A 14721-nucleotide genomic window follows, 5' to 3' on the forward strand; every position below is an offset into this window, starting at 1 on the left:
GATAACAGACACAGGTCACATACCCAAAAATGATAAAAAAAAATATATAATAATAATAATAATAATAATAATAAAATAAATAAAAACGTATGTGCTCACAAATGTATATATAGGACCAACATTTAAAAAAATAAATAAATAAATTTAAGAGGAAAAAAAAAAAAAGAACGAAAATGAGTTAGCGAAGTTTTTAAAGGACCAAAGTGGTGCAAAAGACTACCTTACATTTGGGGGAGAGCAGATAACGAAGTGGTGTATTACAGGTCTTATGCCTATGTTGGAAGTACAGTTTTTCCCATTGTCTTTTGGGTTTTTCTTGTGATGTGTGGGTTCCCAGGCATCTTCCTATCACACCCCCTGACCTTCTTCAGGTTGGTAAAAATTTGCGGCAGGGAGGTCTTGGAAGAGTTCTTGCATTGGGGATACTTTTGGACCTAGGTCCGGTTTCAAGAAACAGTCCATGTTAGGGGGAGTTGGTAGGGAGGGCCTCGCAGCATGAGTCCGCAGGGGAGTTGGCTGTCTTTTCTTGCCCGGGACGAGGTGTGGGTTTGACTGGGTGTCCCTTCTCTTGGGTGCTGGGTACTGGTTCGTTGGGGTAGGAGGTCGATCTTGTTGCCTAATAGATTAAGGACTGAGGGTGAAGTGTTTTAATATAGAGGGAGGTCTGGATGGGATTGAGGGGTGGAGGGATAGTTCCAGAGGGGGGAAAGGGTAAGGTGTATGGAAGGGGTAGGGAGGGAGAAAAGAGAAAAATACATTAGAAAGAAAGGGAGAAGAGAAAGGATAGAAAGTAAAGAAAAGAATAGAAAAGAAAAAAATAACCAAGAAAGTGGTGAGAAGAGAGGAGAAAATAGCAAGGGAATGCTGGTTTGCTTGAATGTGTTCAGTGAATAGAGCATGTAGTTTGGGTCTGTACGTCGCTGTTACTGCTTCGGTGGTCTGACTGGTCACGTATTATCACAGAAATTTTATCTAAAATATTTTACTTTTACTAAAATCATATCAATATCTATCTATTAGAAGTCACTACAAAAAAAGGACATATGGAGCAATAGCTAATGACCACATTATTGTAAGTATACTACTTGGGATATAAAGCAAAACATTTTCTTAAATATATAGTAAGATTTTTCTATATCTGGTTAGGTTATTCAGAATAACAAAATCAAATCATATGTCTTTATATAGACATATTAATAAATGAAGATATTTATATCTATATATCTATATGTCAACAGTTATTTGTTTTACAAAATATTGGCTCATATAACTTAAGAATTGAGAAGTTCCAAGGACTCCCCTTTGCAACCTTAAAAACCAAGATAATGTAGGGGCCAGAATGATAGGTGGTAGGGCATTTGCCTTGTACATAGCTGATTTACGATGGATGTGGGATCAATATCCAGTGCCCCATATGGTCCTCCAAGCCAGGAGCTATTTCTGAGGGCCTAGCCAGGAGAAACCCCTGAGCATCACTGGGTGTGGCCCAAAATCAAAAGAACAACAACAACAGAAAGAAAATGAATGTTATAATTTAAAGATCTTGAAACCAGAGGACCAATATGTTTTTACTATGAAGTCTTGAGATCTGGATCACAAAAGGTAGGTGAAAATCAATGTCAAACAGACAAGTAGTATTTGTTTTCTATTTTTGTTCAAGACAACATAATGGTTGATTCTTCAACCCTGATAATGACCATATTCTTTACTCAGTCAATCAACTAAATTTTAACAATTTTAAAAAGATAAAATAAAAACACCCTCATATATAAATAAAACATTTTTAGGGGAAGATAAAATACAATTTAAGGAATAAATATGGGGCTCAATGCAAAAGAAGAAAACTTGTGATATCTAATTTTAAGTGTCTTTTTTACTGAGCTACAAATATCCATATAACCAGCTTGAAAATACCCACTAATCTGATACAAGTTAGTTAAATAAAGTTAAAAATGAAGAGTTGACAGAGGGGAAATGGTCTACAGGGTAAGGCGCCTGTCTTGTCTCCTGCCAACGTCCCCTATGGTCCCCAAGCCTGCCATGAGCCACTTCTCAGTGCAGAACCAGAAGGAACTCCGGTGTGACCTCTAAACAAACAAATGAACAAAAGGCCACCAAAAAAAAAAAAAAAAAAGAAGAAGAGTTGTAGGGCTGGAGCGGTGGCACAAGTGGTTAGGCGCTTGTCTTGCACATGCTAACCTAGAACGGACTGCAGTTCTATCCCTCAGAGTCCCATACAGTCCTCCAAGCCAGAAGTGATTTCTGAGTACATATTCAGGACTAACCCCTGAGTGTCACCGGGTGAGGGCCCCCCAAAAAAGCAAATAAATTAAGAGTTTTCTGCCTCAGAAGAATTAAATTTTTATATTGATCTCTTATTTACTATTATAATTATCTTGATTTCAAATTAATAATACTTTACTATTATGACATAAAAGCAACACATTTGATGTTATACGATAAGTTAATGAGCATAATTATATACACATGTACCCACCATGTATTTTTATCAAGCTACAGTTCTACTTCTATAACTACTTAGTTGATTAGTGATGGCATTGTAAGTACCTTCTTCTTATACCCATCTGTATTTCTTTTCTTTCAGCATAAAAAACATCGGTTGTGGTTCTTTACCTTGTAGTATAACTCAACATTTTTTATTTATTTCTAAAAGAGTGTGAAATATTAAAATTCCTTTATCAATGTGAATATTATTGGAGAATGGGGAGAAACCATCTTTTTCCCTTTTAAGCAACAACATGCATTTCTATCCTGAGATATATCTTGTTTTGTTTTGTTTTGTTTTGTTTTGTTTTGTTTTGTTTTGGGCCACACCCTGTGACGCTCAGGGGTTACTCCTGGCTATGTGCTCAAAAATCGCTCTTGACTTGGGGAATCATATGGGATGCCGGGGATTGAACCAGGGTCCGTCCTAGGTGAGCCATGTGCAAGGCAAACGCCCTACCTCTGCACCACCGCTCAGGCCCCTTGAGATATAACATTTACCTCTAAGTGTATACTCAGCTCTGTCTCCTTTGGGGAAACTCACATTTCTCTCAAATGATCAATTCTTCTCTCTATATTTTTCCTTTTACCTTATTTGTTACCTTTCTTTTTCTTAATGAAACTATTTTACTTTAAAAGTAAATAGGGACCAAAAGTAGTTTTTACTGAACTATTAAAGAATTTTAGTCTATTATCCTCAGATTCTTTGGAAAAATTGGAGTACTTAATATTTGATGATGTCAACAGTTTCCTAAACTAAACCCAAAGAGAACACCTAAAGGAACACTAAAAATTAAAATCTCTGATGAACAAGGAGGCAAATTTTCCAATAAAATACTAGCTAATTGAATTCAGTAATACACCAAGAGGGTCATACATAAGGTTAAAGTGGAGTTCATTCTAAACATATCAAGAATGATGAACAAAAGAAAGCAATTGCATTGTATAAGTTAAAGGAAATTTTAAACATAATATAATACTAATATTTACAGAAAAAGAATTTGATGAGCTTCAGCACTCATTTATAATAAAAATAATAAAATTGGTATAGAAGAGAGATATCTCAGCATAATGTTAAGTACTATAAATTCATAGCTAATATTATGTTGGTGGAAGAAAAATACTTAAAACCTTTTCTTTAAAATCAGGAGCAAATGATCTGCCCATTGTTATCACCTCTACTTAACTTTGTATTAAGTTTTTTAGTTGGTTAGTCTTCTAGTAAAGCACAGCAGGTGGGGCATTTGTCTTGCATGCAGTTAATTCAGGTTTAATCCCCAGCATTCCATATGATTCCCTGAGCCTACGGAAGTAATTTCTAGATGCAGAGCCAGGAGTAACCCCTGAGGGCCACCATGTGTGGTCCAAAAGCCAAAACAAACAAACAAACTTTGTATTAGATATATTAAACAAAAATGTATAAAAAGGGGGCCGGGCGGTGGCGCTAAAGGTAAGGTGCCTGCCTTGCCTGCGCTAGCCTTGGACGGACCGCGGTTTGATCCCCCGGTGTCCCATATGGTCCCCCGTGCCTGCCAGGAGCTATTTCTGAGCAGACAGCCAGGAGTAACCCCTGAGCACCGCCGGGTGTGGCCCAAAAACCAAAAAAAAAAAAATGTATAAAAAGAATACAGAGGAATTCAGACCAGAAAAGAAGTAAAATTATCATTATTTACATACAGTTAAATATTAAATATAAAAATCAAAATATTTTATTAAAATTATAAAAAAGAGTACAACAATGTGACTTGCTATAAAATTAATTTCCCAAAGCTTGTTGCAATCCTAAATGCAAACAATATTATTTGTTGAAGAGTCATTCCATTCATATGGCATCAAAAAGAATAAAATACCTAGTAATGAATTAACAAAGGCCTTGAAAGTCTTAATCATAAATCTACAAGAGGCTATTAAAAGACAAAATATAAGACGCTAGAGATATAAAGACAAATAAGGAGAATTAACATAGCGAACATTTCATTCTAGCTAAATCAATAGACAAATATACAAATCTTAAAAAGATGAAATCTTTCTCTGCAACCTAGATGAAAGAGAAGAGTATATAGTTAAGCAAGTCAGAAAAAGAAAAACTTATCCAGATAATCTTGCTTGTATGTGTAATATAAAGAAAAAAAATAAGGAAATTGACAATTCCCAGTGGAAGCAAATTCTTGTATTGCCAACAGAACAATCAGCTGAGAATGCAAATGAGAAGAGATGAAAGATCCTGGAACAGCAATGGAGGGCTATTGACTAGATGATGATGGGGTGGTAAGCTACTGCAGGAAGTATAAGGTAACACTAAGAATAATAGGTAAATGACCACGATTTTTATAAAATAACAACAACATTCAATGACATTTTTAAGAATATATGAAATGACAAAAGACATTAGATAGCTATGTCATATATAGCTACAAGAAGAATAACAGAGTATAATGATACCAGATTTCAAACTTTACTATTAATAACTGGTCATTTGACTAAAAATATACCTACATATTAATTAAATAAAATAATATCCATAATAGGCCTACTTATAGAGATATTTAATTTTTCACATATTTCCTAGAGAAAATTTATTTTAAGAGACCAATATTTTTAATGAAGATATAAAGTTCTTTTGCTGTTTCTTTTTCTTTTCTTCTATTTTATCTATCCCTTTTCTTTTTTTATCTTCCTACTTCCAATAATGTTGTTTCACAACCAATTTCTTTAAACTATTTATTTATAATTAGAATTTTATTGGAGTCAATGACTAACATTTTATTGACTAGATTCCACCAATTTTGCAAACTCTTGTAATGTTTGAGAAGTACATATATAAGAGGCCATCATTTGATCAGAGTGCAGGTGAATAAGTGGATCAAGGTGATATAATTGGGGCAGAATAGTCTTTGCATATTTCTATTTTCTAGTATTCAGCTTTGAAGCTGTGGGAGGGTTGGCTACAATAGTAGTGGTAGTAATGTTAACAGTTTACTAAAAAAAATCAATGCAGTATTAGCTGTGGTTTTGAAAATAAGCCTAATGATAAAATCTTTGTTTTTATTTATTTTTATTTTTCAACTTTTTTGTTCTTTAATAATGTATTTATTTAAAAACCATAATCACCCAAGTACAAACATATGTGTAATAGTGATAAAGTGATAAAATATTAACAATTTGTTTCCCTACTCCTGCTGGTGACTTCTTTAAAGTACCTGATTCCCTACATTTCCCCCTATACATTTCCTTAGGACAATTGATCTTAAAATGCTCAGCGTATTCCAAATAGTTTCTATGAAGCTAACGTCACCTTACTACCAAAACCAGAGATGATGCCAAAAAAAAAAAAAAATAGACCAATATCTTTAATGAACACAGATGCTGATGTAAAGATACTCAACAAAATCCTGGCAAATAAAATTCAATGCATAATCAAGATCATCACCACGAACAAGTAGCTTTTATCCCAGGAATGCAAGGATGGTTTAATATCTGTAAATCAATCAACATAATACACCATATCAACAAAAAGAAAAAATATCATATGATCATATCAATAGATGCAGAGAAAGCATTTGATAAGGTCCAACACCCATTCTTGATAAAAAAAAAAACTCACAGCAAGATGGGAATGAGAGGAACTTTTCTCAATATAGTCAAGGCCATTTAGCACAAGCCAATGGCAAATATTATCAGTGAAGATAAACTAAAAACCTTTCCCCTAAAATCTGGTACAAGACAAGACTGCCCTCTCTCACCATCCTATGCAACATAGTGCTGGAAATACTTGCCATAGCGATTAGGCAAGGAAAAAATATCAAGGGCATCCAGAGAGGTAAGGAAGAAGTCAAGCTCTCACTATTTGCAGATGACATGATAATATATTTAGAAAACCCTAAAGACTCTACCAAAAAGCTTCTAGAAACAACACATTCATATAGCAAAGAGGCAGGCTACAAAATTAACAAAAGTCAATGGCCCCTTTCTTGATCTGGAGGCTAGCTCTAGCTGGCATGGGGTTTGGGGAGACCCCATTTGGAAGGCCTTCTCCCGAGCTTGGGGTGCTGGGAGCCTTGATAGGCCCCTAGCCATCCCCTCTACTGCTCCCGGCCTCCAGGCCTTCCCTGGGTTGCCAGCCCAGGTGGCCAGAAAAGGTAGGTGTCGGGTGCTCCCTCCTGGAGGGGGTCCCAAGCTTTCCCCACCCTTCCCCCAGCACTAGGGTGGGAAGGGCACAGGATGGAGGGTGGGCAGATACTGGCTTCTGGTTCTCTACCAAATCCTTTCTTTATCTGGAGGCTAGCTCTAGCCAGCATGGGGTTTGGGGTGACCCCATATTGAAAACTTCCTAGCTTGGTGGTGCTGGGAGCCTTGATAGGCCACCAGCCATCCCCTCTTCTGCCCCCAGCCGCCAGGCCTTCCCTGGTGCCAGCCCAGGCGGCCAAAAAAGGTGGGTCCTAACTTGGGGTGTGCTGAGATTTGCTTGGTTGCACTAAGGTAGTCACTGGAAATTTCTTACCAGTTTACATGTTCAAAGCCACATGGGGGCTAGCGCCCCCAAGCGCACAGTATATATTAATAGTATTCCCTATTCTTAAGTTATGTTTTGTGTATGCAGAATGTCCATTTTGTATTCTGCCCTTTCGCACACCCCTACAAAGCTCATTTTTACTCCTTAACTCTCTCACCCCCAACCATCAGTACCCACATTTACTCTTCTTAACTTCAGTACTGCACAGTCGTAATCATAGACCAAAGTCGTGCATTGAATTTAATAACCCCCAACTATTTCAAAAGACATATAATGGACACATATGTCTTTGAATAAGTTATGTGTATTTCCTTTGACAGTTTTAACTCTTACTAAATATTCTCTTATACAGTGGCGATTCTACCCTCTTTTTTATCTTTTCTTCTCTTTGTGTTCTTTTCAATAAAGAATTTTAGTGAAAGAGTGCCTCAGTTTAATGCTTATGATTGAACCATGTCATGGGGATTGTGGAACTTGTTATTATGGCCCCCATATGAGCCGATAAAGCCACGTGGCATTGTTCTTTGTTTGCATAATGCATACATTAAAATGGGAAAATAATATACATAAAAATAATTTCTTATCTAATAGAGATTGGAACACACACATCATGTAGTGCAATGGGACCTAACACCCTGAACATTGATATAATGACCTGGCACAGGCTTCAGAAGAATTGGCATCCTCCATTCACCCCTGAACCAGAGAAGTTATCTACAAAACATCCAAGATTTTTTATAACAACACCTGGAAGCAATCCTCTACCAGGGAAGACACTACCACGGCTCTGACTTCGACCTGCTCAAAAGAGACTTCCCTTAACACTCAGAAGACTTGACAACAACAACGACCTGCTTACAGGACAGGGTTCTCTGCATTGCCCTTTAATGGTGAGGTGAAACGAGAGGACACTCTGTACCACCCTGCAATATAGGATATGCAGATTCCAGGACATTTAATACATAAACATGATACCAACAACAGAGACTGTGTGAAAAATAAAAGTGTATTGACACTACAGACAATGACTTGGATTGGACAAACTAGTTTGCCTGGAGCCTAGAGGTGGTCTTATGCCAGGAAACTTCAGGGGTAGGGTCTCCTTGTATTTAGGCCAAGGCTTTTCCTTTCCATGTCCCTCATATTTTGGTGGGCCTATGCAAACAATAATTGCCACTCTAACACCGTTTTTACTGTGCTGCTTTGACTCTAATCCTTAAGAAAAACAACCCACTTAAACTTTTGATGTTAACTTAAACTAATATGCATGTGCATGGAAATGTAAAAAAGTACTATGCCTTCAATGTTTAAGAAGTTACATAAGTTTTATGGCTTTAGATTGCTTTGTGTGCTGCTAAGAAATATTATGTATTACAATCTGGGGACTTGAGGGACAAAGTAATTGTACATGGGCTCTGTTTTATTTTTCTTAGTGTTCTTTGGCTGAAAGTTCAAAGTTAAGATATCAGCAAGGGGACTTCTGAGAATTCTGTTCATGGGTGATTGTCCTTCTACTGTAACCTTACCTTGTCCTCTTTCTTTGCATCTTTGTTCTCATAATTAAAAATAAAAAATTTTTTGGGCCGGGCGGTGGCGCTGGAGGTAAGGTGCCTGCTTTGCCTGCGCTAGCCTAGGACGGACCGCGGTTCGATCCCCCGGCGTCCCATATGGTCCCCCAAGAAGCCAGGAGCAACTTCTGAGCTCATAGCCAGGAGTAACCCCTGAGCGTCACAGGGTGTGGCCCAAAAACAAAAAAATAAATAAATAAAAAAAATAAAAAATTTTAAAAAAAGAAAGAAATGGCATGACTGAAACACAATCATGAATATCATTGTATCTGTCAAAGTAAAACAAAACTATATTCTGAAAAAAAGAAGAAATAAAACTAATTTTGATGTATTGATCTTTAAAAAAGTTAATGGCTTTCTTATACACTAATAATGATAGAGAAGGAGTGAACATTAGAAAAGTCAATGGCCTTCTTATACACTAATAATGATAGAGAAGGAGTGGACATTAGAAACCAATCCCATTCACATTAGTGCTCCACAAAATCAAGTATCTTGGGGAAAACTTAACTAAAGACATGAAAGACCTATACAAAAAAACTACAAAAGCCTGTTTTAAGAAATAAGAGAGGACACAAGGAAATGGAGATGCATATCCTGATCATAGATTGGCAGAATTAATATCATTAAAGTGGCAATACCCTCCAAAGCACTGTACAGATTTAATGTGATCCCTCTAAATATACCCATGAATTTCTTCAAATAAGTGGATCAAACAATGCTGAAGTTTATTTGGACCAATAAACACCCATGAATAGCTAAAGCAACACTTGGGTAAAAGAATATGGGAGGCATTACTTTCCCCAATCTTAAACTGTACTACAAAGCAAGAGTTACCAACACTGCATAGTATTGGAATAAAGACATCCTCAGATCAGTGGAATAAACTTGAGTATTCAGAGAATTTTCCCCAAACAATACATTAATGTTTCATAGAAAGTCAAGAAATCCAAAATGGAGCAAGGAAAGCCTCTTCAACAAGTGGTGTTGTCACAACAAATGGTGTTAGCCACTTGCAAAAAAAAAAAAAAGCAAACTCAGAGCCCTAGCTAACACCATGCACAAAGATCAAATCTAAATGGATTAAAGACCTTGATATCAGGCCTGAAACCGTAAATTATATAAAACAACATATAGGTAAAGCAGTATATGTCATTGAAACTAAAGGCATCTTCAAGGAGGAAACAGCACTCTCCAAACAAGTGGAAGCAGAGATAAATAGATGGAACTATATTAAGCTGAGAAGCTTCTGCACCTCAAAGAAAATAGTGCCTAAGATACTAAAGCCACCACAGAATGGGAGAAACAGCCCTTGTTAATCCTAGGCACTTCTATGACAAACTTCTTAGTGGAGAGTGAGAAATTGTTTCTAATCACTGCTGGGTGAAGCCCAAATCTTTGCTACAACCCACTTTAGAAAAGACAGATAATATTTAAAGAAAACTAAGCCTTTTTGACATAATTTTCTTTTATAGATCATTACAACATCTGCAAGAATTTTTGTGAATATTTTTTACCCAGCTATCACTATGGTGATTCACTGGATAAGATGCTTGACCATACACATGTCTTCATAAAGTTAAGAGAAATAAATTTATGAAACATATTTTCTCTAAGTTTAGTATTCACAAAACTTAAATTGAAAATCTATAATAAAGTATCCATACAAATTTGTAAGTTAAAAATGCACTGTTAAATAATAATATAAAGATTTCAGAAAGAAAATTTGAATAATAAAGCAAAATATATTAAAACTTGTGTAATCTCATTTTATTAATGCAAAAATGGAAATGTATAATTTTAGATGCTTATATTAGGAAACAGTGAAGTCTAAATTAATTGCCTTAATCTTTATTTACTTAAAAAACTTAGATAAGTGCATGGGGACCCTTTCAGGGGGAGTCTTAAATTCTGAGGTCTGACTGACCCTACAACCTTTACCTAACCATTGGGCCAGATTCACTGCTTTCCACTGACCATTTCAGAAATTTCTAGCTGCCAACAAACTTTGGGTGGGCTGGTTTTGTGGCTGATAATTTAGGGCACAGTTGGGCCAACTCCCTTGCATCCTTTTACTTCCAAAAGGCCTTGACAACAACGACCACTTATCTGGAGCTTCCAATTATGTCTGCGCAAATGGCCAACCCTTTAAACTCATCTAACTTTCAAAAGAAAGGTGGATCAAACACTCCTAAAATTTATGTGGAACAATAAACACCCAAGAATAACTAAAGCAATCCTTGGGAAAAGAAATATTGGAGGCACTACTTTCCCCAATTTTAAACTGTATTACAAAGCATTAGTTATCAAAACTGTATGATATAGAAATAAAGACAGATCCTCAGATCAGTCGAATAGACTTGAATATTCAGAGAATGTTCCCCAGACAATCAACTAATCTTTGATAAAGGGGCAAGATCCAAAATGGGGCAAGTAAAGCCTCTTCAACAAGTGGTGTTGTCACAACAAATGGTGTTAGCCACTTGCAAAAAAGCAAACTCAGACCCCCAGCTAACACCATGCACAAAGATCAAATCCAAATGGATTAAAAACCTTGATATCAGGCCTGAAACCATAAGTTATATAGAACAATATGTAGGTAAAGCACTATATGACATTGAGACTAAAGGCATCTTCAAAGAGGAAATAGAACTCTCCAAACTAGTGGAAGCAGAGATAAATAGATGGGACTATATTTAGCTGAGAAGCTTCTGCACCTCAAAGGAAATAGTGCCTAAGATACAAAAGCCACCCACAGTATGGGAGAAACTATTCACCCAATACCCACCAGACAAGGGGCTAATGTCTAAGATATACAAGTTAGGTATTGATAGAAATTAATAAGAAAAAAAACATATAGTCCCATCAAAAAATGGAGAGAAGAAATGAACAAACACTTCCTCACAGAAGAAATACAAATGGCCAAAAGACACATGAAAAAATGCTCCACATCACTAATCTTCAGGGAGGTGCAAATCAAAACTACAATGAGATACCATCTCACACCTCCGAGACTGGCACACATCACAAAGAACAAGAGCAATCAGTGCTGGTGGGAATGTGAATAGAAAGGAACTCTTATTCACTTCTGGTGGGAATGCCATCTAGTCCAGCCTGTATGGAAAACAATATGAAGATTCCTCAAAAAAACTGAAAATAGAGCTCCCATGTGATCCAGCTAGTCCACTGCTAGGAATATACCCTAGGAACACAAAATTACAATTCAAAAAATCCCTTCCTCACACCTATATTCATTGCAGCACTATTTACCATAGCAAGACTCTGGAAACAACCAAGATGCCCCTCAACAGATGAATGGCTAAAGAAACTGTGATATATATGCACAATTGAATATCATGCAGCTATCAGGAGAGATAAAGTCATGAAATTTTTCTACACATGGATGTACATGGAATCTATTATGTTAAGTAAAATAAATCAGATGGAGAGATAGACACAGAATAGTATCATTCATTTATGGGTTTTAAGAAAAATTAGACATTACTGTAATAAGTCGCAGAGACAATAGAATTAAGGGCTGGAAGGGACAAAAGAATTGGCTCACAATTTGAAGCTCACTGCAGAGTGGTGAAGGCTGTTAGGGAAATAACTACACTAACAACGAGCATGACAACGTTAAAGAATGAAAGAAGTAGAATGCCTATTGTGAATACAGGGATGGATGGAGGAGGAGGGGGAGTTTTGGATGCCTATTGTGAATACAGGGATGGATGGAGGAGGAGGGGGAGTTTTGGTGGTGGGAATGTTGCACTGGTGAAGTAGGGGTATTCCATTTGTGACTGAAATCCAACTACAAACATACTTGTAGTCATGGTGCTTAAATAAAGATTTATTTAAAACATAATATAAAAGTTTAATTGGAAATTTCTCTCTAAAAGAAAAAAAAAGGCACAATGAACAGGAAAAAAATCATGGACATACCAGCCTCACAGCTTATAGCACTGGGACCCTATGGATGGCCCTCACATACCACTGATGTTGCCATATGAGTTCATTAGCCCAACTCATAATTCTAACACTGAACTCTCAGTAGGAATACATGAAAGTAGATATGAAATTTTTATAGAAGCCTCATAAACTCAACAAACAACATCAGCAACAGGACACTCAACTAGCAACATATGGCTTTAGAAAAACCTTCAATTAAATAAGATCCCATTGTAAGGTATAACAATTTTCAAAAATTTTATTTTAATGAAGATTTTCATTTGATGATTCAATTACCATTAGTTTTACCAAGCAATATTTAAGTAAAATTTTTTACCTGTCAAGAGGCAGGCTTCAGGGAAGATGGGAAACTGATAACAGGGTAGAGAAAATGTTTACAATGGTAGTGGAATTAGTGATGGAATATTGAATTCCAGAAATAACTATATTATGAACAACTCTGTAAAAAATAATGTAATATGTGTAAATGAGTGTAAACAATTAGTGTAAAGTAAACATGAGTATAAAGTAAGCAATGAGTGTAGAATAAACAATGAGTTTAATGAACAAATACACAAATCAAAATGAAAAATTGTTGAAACTAAAAAGTGTATCTAGATATATTAGAGAAAACAGTTAAAAATGGCTCATAATAAATAGTATCATTGTAAAGATTTTTGGGGGGGAATTGGGGCACACCCAATGGTTTTTAGTCCTTACCCCTGGCTCTGTACTCAAAGTTCATTTCTGGTAGATTTTAGATAACAAATTTACAAACCTGAATTAATTATATGATAAATAATTGCCCTACCCACTGTACTATGGCTCCTACTCTTAAAATTGTAAGATTTTAATGAGAATAAAATAAATTACCAGTATAAAAATTGAAAGAGACTTTTACCAAAAGTTTCATAGTAAGATTTCACCGTATAAAATAAAACATGAAAGGGCCATGAGCTAATATAGTCACTACAGCACATGCCTAACATGTGCCTGACCCATTTTCAATATCCAACAGCACTTTGTTTTTTGTTTTTTTCAAGTAACACCAGGAGTAATCTTGTCTCCCCAAGAATACTGCTGGGATGACTCAGGTAATCCTCAACTTTGTAGAACCCAAGCAGTAACATCTCTTCAGGCCTTACTTTCTTTCCAGTTTGTCTGAGAATCACACAGAGTTCTCCTGAACTTCATAAGTACTGCTTGAATGGCAACTCTAATAAAAAATATTAGGTAAATGTGAACTACTTTGTACCAAAAAATCTATATTCCTACTATTAAAATAAAGTGCATACATTATTCTAAATACACATCTACATGAAAACAGTTTTGGAGAAAATTCCTGACTACACATAAAAATCAGTGCAAAGTTAATCATTGATTAAACCTAAAAACAAGTCAAATAAATGTGTATAATAAAACATTATCTTTTGGATAGATATGAAGAGGATCATGCTGAATTAAGATAGAAGCAGATGGCCAGATACACAATGATCTCTCATATGTGGGCTATAACGTACATAGTAAAGAAACAACACTCAAAGGCAATAAAAACTGAGAATTGGTCTTTAATAGAAAGTATAGTTTTATAAGAGGGATGGGGGATAGGATGGGGTGAGGAACACTGGGACATGGTGGAGGAAGCTAACTTTGGTGGAGGGTATGGTGTTTGAATGTTTTTTGCACAGGAGCCTCCCTTTTTAATTGAGTGCTGACATTTATTCGATGACTGATAGTATTTTTCACAAGTAGCTGAAAAATGTTAAATCAAATTTCCTAAATCAAGAAAGACATAAGGAAACAGAATTGGAGGTTGACCTGATCTACTCTAAGACAAATACAGATAATCTAGTTCTCTTCTTTAGAAATACAGAATGGATGTATAGCAAAATTTCATGACTTCATCTCTCCTGATGGCTGCATAATATTTCATTGAGTATATGTACCACAGTTTCTTTAGCTATTCGTCTGTTGAAGGGCGTCTTGGTTGTTTCCAGAGCCTGGCTATTGTGAATAGTGATGCAATAAATATAGGTGTGAGGAAGGGGTTTTTGTGTTGTGTTCTTGTTATCTTAGGGTATATCCCTAGGAGTGGAATAGCTGAGACGAATAGGAGCTCAATTTCCAGATTTTGGAGAAATCTCCATATCACTTTCCATAGAGGTTGGACTAGACGGCATTCCCACC

This window comes from Suncus etruscus, chromosome 13 (genome assembly GCF_024139225.1).
Source record: "Suncus etruscus isolate mSunEtr1 chromosome 13, mSunEtr1.pri.cur, whole genome shotgun sequence".
Classification (NCBI taxonomy): Eukaryota; Metazoa; Chordata; class Mammalia; order Eulipotyphla; family Soricidae; genus Suncus; species Suncus etruscus.